Genomic DNA, 6,501 nt, shown 5'->3' with positions numbered 1-6,501 from the left:
CTCTGCACGTTGACTGGTTGTGAGTTTTGGTATAGCCACCATTCAGAGCATAAGAGAGTAAATGTAACATAGTGACCCAGATTGGATCCTTGAAACAACAACAAAAAAGAGATTAACTAATGTTAATGGGAAAGGCAGGGACTTCTCTATACTATCTTTACAACTCTTTTTTGCAGGATTAAAAGTTATTTTAAGCTTAAAGAAAAGGAGTTGCAAAGGGTATGGACAATTGATTGATTGATCCTACAGAAAAAAAAAATAGAGGTACACATAAGGGGTGTGTGTGTGTGGTGTGTGTGTGTGTGTATGTCAGTATGTGTGTGTTTGTGTGTAGATGTGTATGTGTGTATATGTGTAGGTGTGTGTGTGTATATGTGCGTAGATGTGTATGTGTGTATATGTGTAGGTGTGTATGTATGTGTGTATATGTGTGTTTGCATGTGGTTTTGTGTGTACACAAAGTATGTGTATAGTCCCAATATATGTGACTATACTTGAGTTCTGGTGTTCGAAAAAGGATTGGTTTATGAGTCATGGGCCTGGGCTCCCCTGCCAGGGAGTCAATTAGCCAAGATATTTGCATAACCCTTAGAGCAAATGCTTCTATCGGTTTGGAGCTCTAAACAAGTGTTTGCTGTATCCTACTTGAGCATGAAGTTGCCAACTGAAACAAAAGCCTAACTCAGGGGGCACCTGGATTTGAACCAGGGACCTCTTGATCTGCAGTCAAATGCTCTACCACTGAGCTATACCCCCCGTGGCCAACACAGGCCTCATGTAAATATTTGTTCTGCCTTTGTGACCTACATCACACCTCACAAATTACTCTCATGCCTGACATTCCTCTAGGACTAAACACCACCCTTAATTATCTTCTCACCACAGGGCCTCCTGCTTTTCCCAGAGCTTAAATATTTTTTTTCTTCTGCCACCTAAAGCTCAGACCTGTCTCCTCAGCCTAACAATCTTGTCATCATGCATCTCCAGGTAAGTCAGTGCTCCAATCCTGGTAAATCAGCGCGGCCACCAAAGAGGTGGGGCTAGGAGAGGATCCGGACTTAGAGTCTGTCTACAAATGGACTTCAGAAGTCATGTTGGACTCTGAAACTAGAGACAAATGCAGCCTATGCGCCTGTGCCGTGCATGTTTTCATCTGATTTCCATGCAGGGACATCAGATCTGCTTCAGAGCTAAAGCAAAGCAGAGAAACTAAAATCAAAGCAGAGAAAGATAGTTTGAAGTTCACCCTTCACCCGGATTCATATTCCTTCAGGTTCTAATCTAAGAACTCTCAATCCTGTGCCTGGCTAAAATTGAGCCAAAAAGTCAGGCAAGTGCCTGTCACTGAAACAAACTTGCCCTGACAAGGCCTGTCAGCCACAGTAGGGCCAGACAGTAAACAGCCAGAAGCTGGGGCTATGGATCAAAGGCTTTCTAAAGGCCTCAAATACCCACTTCCTCCCACTACCCTGATGCCAAAGGGAACCTTACATTTCAAAACCATTATGCCCCAAATTAAACTCGTGATCTTCCTGCCTTACATCTCCAAGTAGTTTGTTCTTTTGTAACATTAGCTCAAGGCTCAAAACCAATGGCCATTTGCAAGGTGCCCCACAATGTACTGAACATTTCCACACACACACACACACACACACACACACACACACACACACACACACCCCACAAAAAAAAACATAAAATAAACGTTAGTGACAGTGTGTTTGTTTTGCCAGTGAGAAATGGAGGCCCAACATAGTTGAAGTATCTAGTCCAAGGTCCCATAATTAGTAGGTTATAGGACTGGGATTCCGGTATAAGCTCAGGACTCAGCGCCGGGCCTGCAGACCCACCCATCTGACAACCTTCCTCCTCCCTACCTTGCTTGCAGATGCCACTCTCCTCTAGGCCAACTATCTCAGGCAATTCTGAGCCACGCTCATCTCCTTTTCCTTGCTGTTGATTTCAGGTTGGCCCCATTAATCCCCTCCCTTTTTCTCTGTCCCCGCCTCCGCCCACGCCCACTCCCAGGGCCTATCAGAAAACCAAGTCTGCTTACATGCACCTTGCAAATGCCTTCTCAATAAACTCCTAAACCAATACTCAATGCTCTTCACCCTTCATCTCTACTTCCTTCAACTTCTCACTCCCCACATCTCACTCTAGGAAGAGCCCTAGCTCCAGCTTCTTCCAGACCACTGCTGTCGCTTTCGCTCAGAGCAGCCTACGCCACCTCTCTGCCACCCACCTCCGTTCCACGATCCACCTGTGGGACAGTATTCTCTGAAACCGACTGGCCATAAGCTCCTCTCTGAAGCCTCCTCTAACCTCCCCTCCTCTAGACAGAAGTAATCACACCGCCTCTTGACTCTGCTAAGGCCGGCACATCGAGCGCAGCTCACATCGCCTCCCATGGTCCATGCTTGCGTTCCCACTGAGAGTGGATAGACGACAGGGGCTGAGGTTCACTCACCTCCGGAGTCATGCTTAGTACAGTTCACTGTACTAATGTACATGATGTAATGTCATTCAAACCATTACCAAACAGCCACGTGTGGCTACCCATCCACCGTAAGCCAATGGAAAGAGCCAAGTAAATAGTGAAAATCAGAAAAAGAAGATCCATCCGGTATGGGCCACATTGGGAGACAAAGAGATCCTGTGACTCCCTACCCCTTCCAAGTCCGTCTTCTGGGACCTGAATTGAGGGGAGGGTTTCGCTAAAAAGCAAGGCATGTGCACAACTATGCAGCCTGGCTAAGGCGTGGTCCCCGTCCTACCATTGCTGCAACTCCAAGTCTCTCCAGCAAGGTCATCCTACTAATGCAAATCTTTCCAGGAGAAAGACAAGTTCCTCCTCTGGCTGTCTACAGAAAGTCATACATTTTTCCCCACGGTAGGAAATCCCTGGGGAAATTCTGATGTCTTTGAGTTCTGTTTTCAATAGTCTAATAGTCAAAGACGGGTTAACAAGTGTCTCTTTAGAACACACTCATTCCTGCCAGACTGCTGATTCCTGAATCGACTTAAAGACATGGCCTTGCCTATGTGGTGTACCCCTGCCTGGTCCCCAGCTTAGTGTCTAGGTCCTAAATGAAGGTGGCCGAAGTAAGAATGATGGCTACTGAAGATAGGCGGATAGAAGGTAGCAGACATCCATCCATCAAGCTCTAGAGTATGAAACAGTGGTACCCACCCTTCCTGATGCTGTGACCCCTTACTACACCTCCTCATGGCGTGCTGACTCCAACCATAAAATTACTCTTGTTTCTACTTTGTGATTTTACTACAGTTATGAATCATAATATAAATATATCTGTGGTTTCCAGTAGTCTTCGGGGACCCCTGTGGAAGGGTCCCTCAACCCTCAGGGCTCATGACCCACAGGTTGAGACCTGTGGTGCAGAAAGCACATAGTTCTCTCTCTCTCTCTCTCTCTCTCTCTCTCTCTCTCTCTCTCTCTCTCTCTCTCTCTCATTTACTAGGTTGGAGCCTCACACATACTCTGTCACTAACCTACATCCTCAGGATTTCTTTCTTGGCTTCTCTCAGGGCACAGTCACTAAATTTCTTGAATTTCCTTGCAGCCACAATGTGGTAAGGATCCAGGGACCTTGGAAACCTCCCACGAAAGGATTTTTATCACAAAGTGGTTTGGTTTGGTTCCGTTCTTGAGACAGGGAATCACAAATGCCCAGACTGACATCAAGCTAGCCTGGAGCTCCCCATCTTCCCATTGCTGCTTCCCAAGGGCTGTGTGTGCCTGACACAGAGTTTCCCATCAGAACAGTGAAGTAGGTGGTATAGTGAGGTCACTGAAGGCATGTTCTGAGTTCAAATCCTGACTTGCCTTCTGCAGCTTTTGACTTTTACCCGGTACTGATCATCCCTGAGTCCCAGTCTATATGAAAGAAACTCACACAGCACTCACACTGGTAAAACTCCTGGGAGAAATGCGAGAGACAGTGGAAGTAAAGAGAGCCTAGACTGGCACTTGCAATGTTCAAAGAACTCAACGGAAGTTGTTCCGATTCAGTCGGCCATGAACTACAGAGCATAATAAAGTGCAAACTCGATCTATATATACTCTAAAGCAAAAATCAAGAGTGCACAGGGGGCACCTGGATTTGAACCAGGGACCTCTTGATCTGCAGTCAAATGCTCTACCCCTGAGCTATACCCCCAGTGAGACAGATTTGTTTTTATAGTGTATCTGTCTCTCCACATTCTGGTTCTTAAAGCCTCCGGTGACTCAGGGGAGCTATAATTAGGAGTGCTGCCTGGAAGGAGACTGGGCATTAGAGGTTCTAAAGGAGATTTATAATGAAACAAGACAGGGATCTGAAGAACTAAGTTCACAGGGCCAAGAAAATCTCCTTTAGACTGGCCAGTATTCAATGCTTCATTCCTGCCTATTGTGTCTCATAGAAAGCAAACCTCACTTCCATGGGAAAAATCACCGGTTTGGCCACAACTGAGAACACTGATATAAATGAGTGATTGGATTTCCATCATGACTGCCTCACTCCTACTAACATGGATTCTCACTGCTCTCCCTGGCCTCACAGAACACAGCTCCAGGTTGGGACTTGAGAGATCATTGTGGCATTAAATTGACTTGGGGAGGGACGTCCCAATAACGATTGGCGAGAGACAGCTGTCCGGAGCCATGATTCTAAGTTGATTTCTGTCCGCTGAAAACAGATGGTCCTTGGCACTCCTATGTAACATAAATATTAGGTTATATATAACATAACTTGCCTGAGACTTGCAATACTGTCTACTCTGGAAGGTCATTTGATTTAAGAAACAGAAATGGAAGCCAGAGGCTCACAACCAGCAAACTAAATTATCGACCCCAGACCAATGCCAGAGCTTCTTAGCTTCCAAACGTGCCCGCAATTCCAGCAGCCTGTGTTTCATGACCTCGTAAACATTTTCTCTTCCCCTAGTAACATGCATGGGAGCATCCTTTGGAAATCAGATGCACACACCTATTGGAAGTATTTCTCCTGACAATTTCCCAGACCATATATACCTATTATTAAGGTCTTTCCAAGCATCTTAGTTTTGGGAGTGGTCAATCAGTATGAAGGCTGTGGTGATTGGGATCTTGGCAGTGGGGAGAGATACCATCCCGTTCTTGAATGCCCTGCCTCATATTGGAAACGAGTGCTTTGGACCATTGTGACAAAATGGACCAGCTGACAAACACAGCTTAAAGGAAGAAATGGGACTGTATCTTTTTTTTTTTTTTTGGTTCTTTTTTTCGGAGCTGGGGACCGAACCCAGGGCCTTGCGCTTCCTAGGTAAGCGCTCTACCACTGAGCTAAATCCCCAGCCCCGGGACTGTATCTTATCTGATGATTTTAGGGACTTTTGGTCTGTAATGGAAGGCAAGGCGTGACTGAGAGAAAGCTGGGGCAGAGGCAGTGTGTGCTGGACTGTTTACATGGTGATATGAGAAGTTTATTCTTCTCTTAAGATTTAGTCATTTGTTTAATGTATATGAGTACACTGTAGCTGTCTTCAGAAACACGGGAAGAGGGCATTGGATCCCTATTACAGATGGTTGTGAGCCACCATGTGGTTGCTGGGAATTGAACTCAGGACCTCTGGAAGAGCAGCCAGTGCTCCTAACTGCTGAGCCATCTCTCCAGCCTGAGAAGTTGATTCTATCCGTTTTTGTTCTGCCTGTCAATATTCCATAAGCCACCCTTACCTTTGTAGGAATTTTATGCAAACCTTTGGATTTCCCCAAGCTGATAAACCTTTGTTTACACAAAGGTCCAGCCACATTCTCAGAACCCAATGACCTTGGACAGCAACCCCTTCCTCTTTCCCCTTCTTTCCTTCTCACCAATTCTTTTTCAACTAGACAACTGTGAAAGACTGCGAGATCAGACCCCATCTAGTGAGAAAAAGTGACATCCACGACAGGCATTAAAATAAAAACCAAGTGAATGTCCTAGCACTTGTGTGTTTGATAGCTGGGTCCTGGTTCAAGTGTAGCCTTTTTTGCAAAACAGGAATTGCCTTGCTGAGTGACTCTTTGTTTGAGTGTTTCCTTGTGCGACACCAAGACTATTGTTGGTTTGTTTCCAACTGTGGCAGGCTAGAAAACACAAAATGCATTTGAACAAAAGGCCAGACCCCACTAGTTAGGGAATTCATGTTCAAAGCATGAAGCTGTGAAGAGCCAACATGCACAGTGCGTTTTTCATTTACCCCTCATTCTCTTCTTGCTGTGGGCATCAATGGGGAGTGAGATCTTAGCAGTGCCATGGAGCCATGTACTTTATACTAACGGCCCCAAGTGCTGGAAGAGATTTAAAAATCATCCCAATCACTTCTTTTATACACAGTGAGAAATGATGAACGGCCTTGCTTAAGATTTGAACTAGAGTCTACTCTACTCAAGGTTCCTCACATGGGTGGGAAGGGACTTGGAAAAGTCTCATGCCCAGGGATGATGCTGGAGCTCAAATATTTGTTGAATCATGC

The 6,501-nt window shown here is 45.6% G+C and overlaps 2 non-coding genes across 2 annotated transcripts; both read right to left on the bottom strand.

The window, feature by feature from the left end:
• Positions 1 to 684: 684 nt before the first annotated feature.
• Positions 685 to 756, bottom strand: Trnac-gca32 (transfer RNA cysteine (anticodon GCA) 32). The gene has a single exon. It is a non-coding gene; the product is annotated as a tRNA-Cys (tRNA).
• Positions 757 to 4,109: 3,353 nt separating this feature from the next.
• Trnac-gca31 (transfer RNA cysteine (anticodon GCA) 31) lies at positions 4,110 to 4,181 on the bottom strand. The gene has a single exon. It is a non-coding gene; the product is annotated as a tRNA-Cys (tRNA).
• Positions 4,182 to 6,501: the final 2,320 nt, after the last annotated feature.

Source organism: Rattus norvegicus, chromosome 8, assembly GCF_036323735.1.
Source record: "Rattus norvegicus strain BN/NHsdMcwi chromosome 8, GRCr8, whole genome shotgun sequence".
Classification (NCBI taxonomy): Eukaryota; Metazoa; Chordata; class Mammalia; order Rodentia; family Muridae; genus Rattus; species Rattus norvegicus.
Note: the sequence above shows the minus strand (reverse complement) of the source record. Positions and strands in the feature narration are given on the sequence as shown.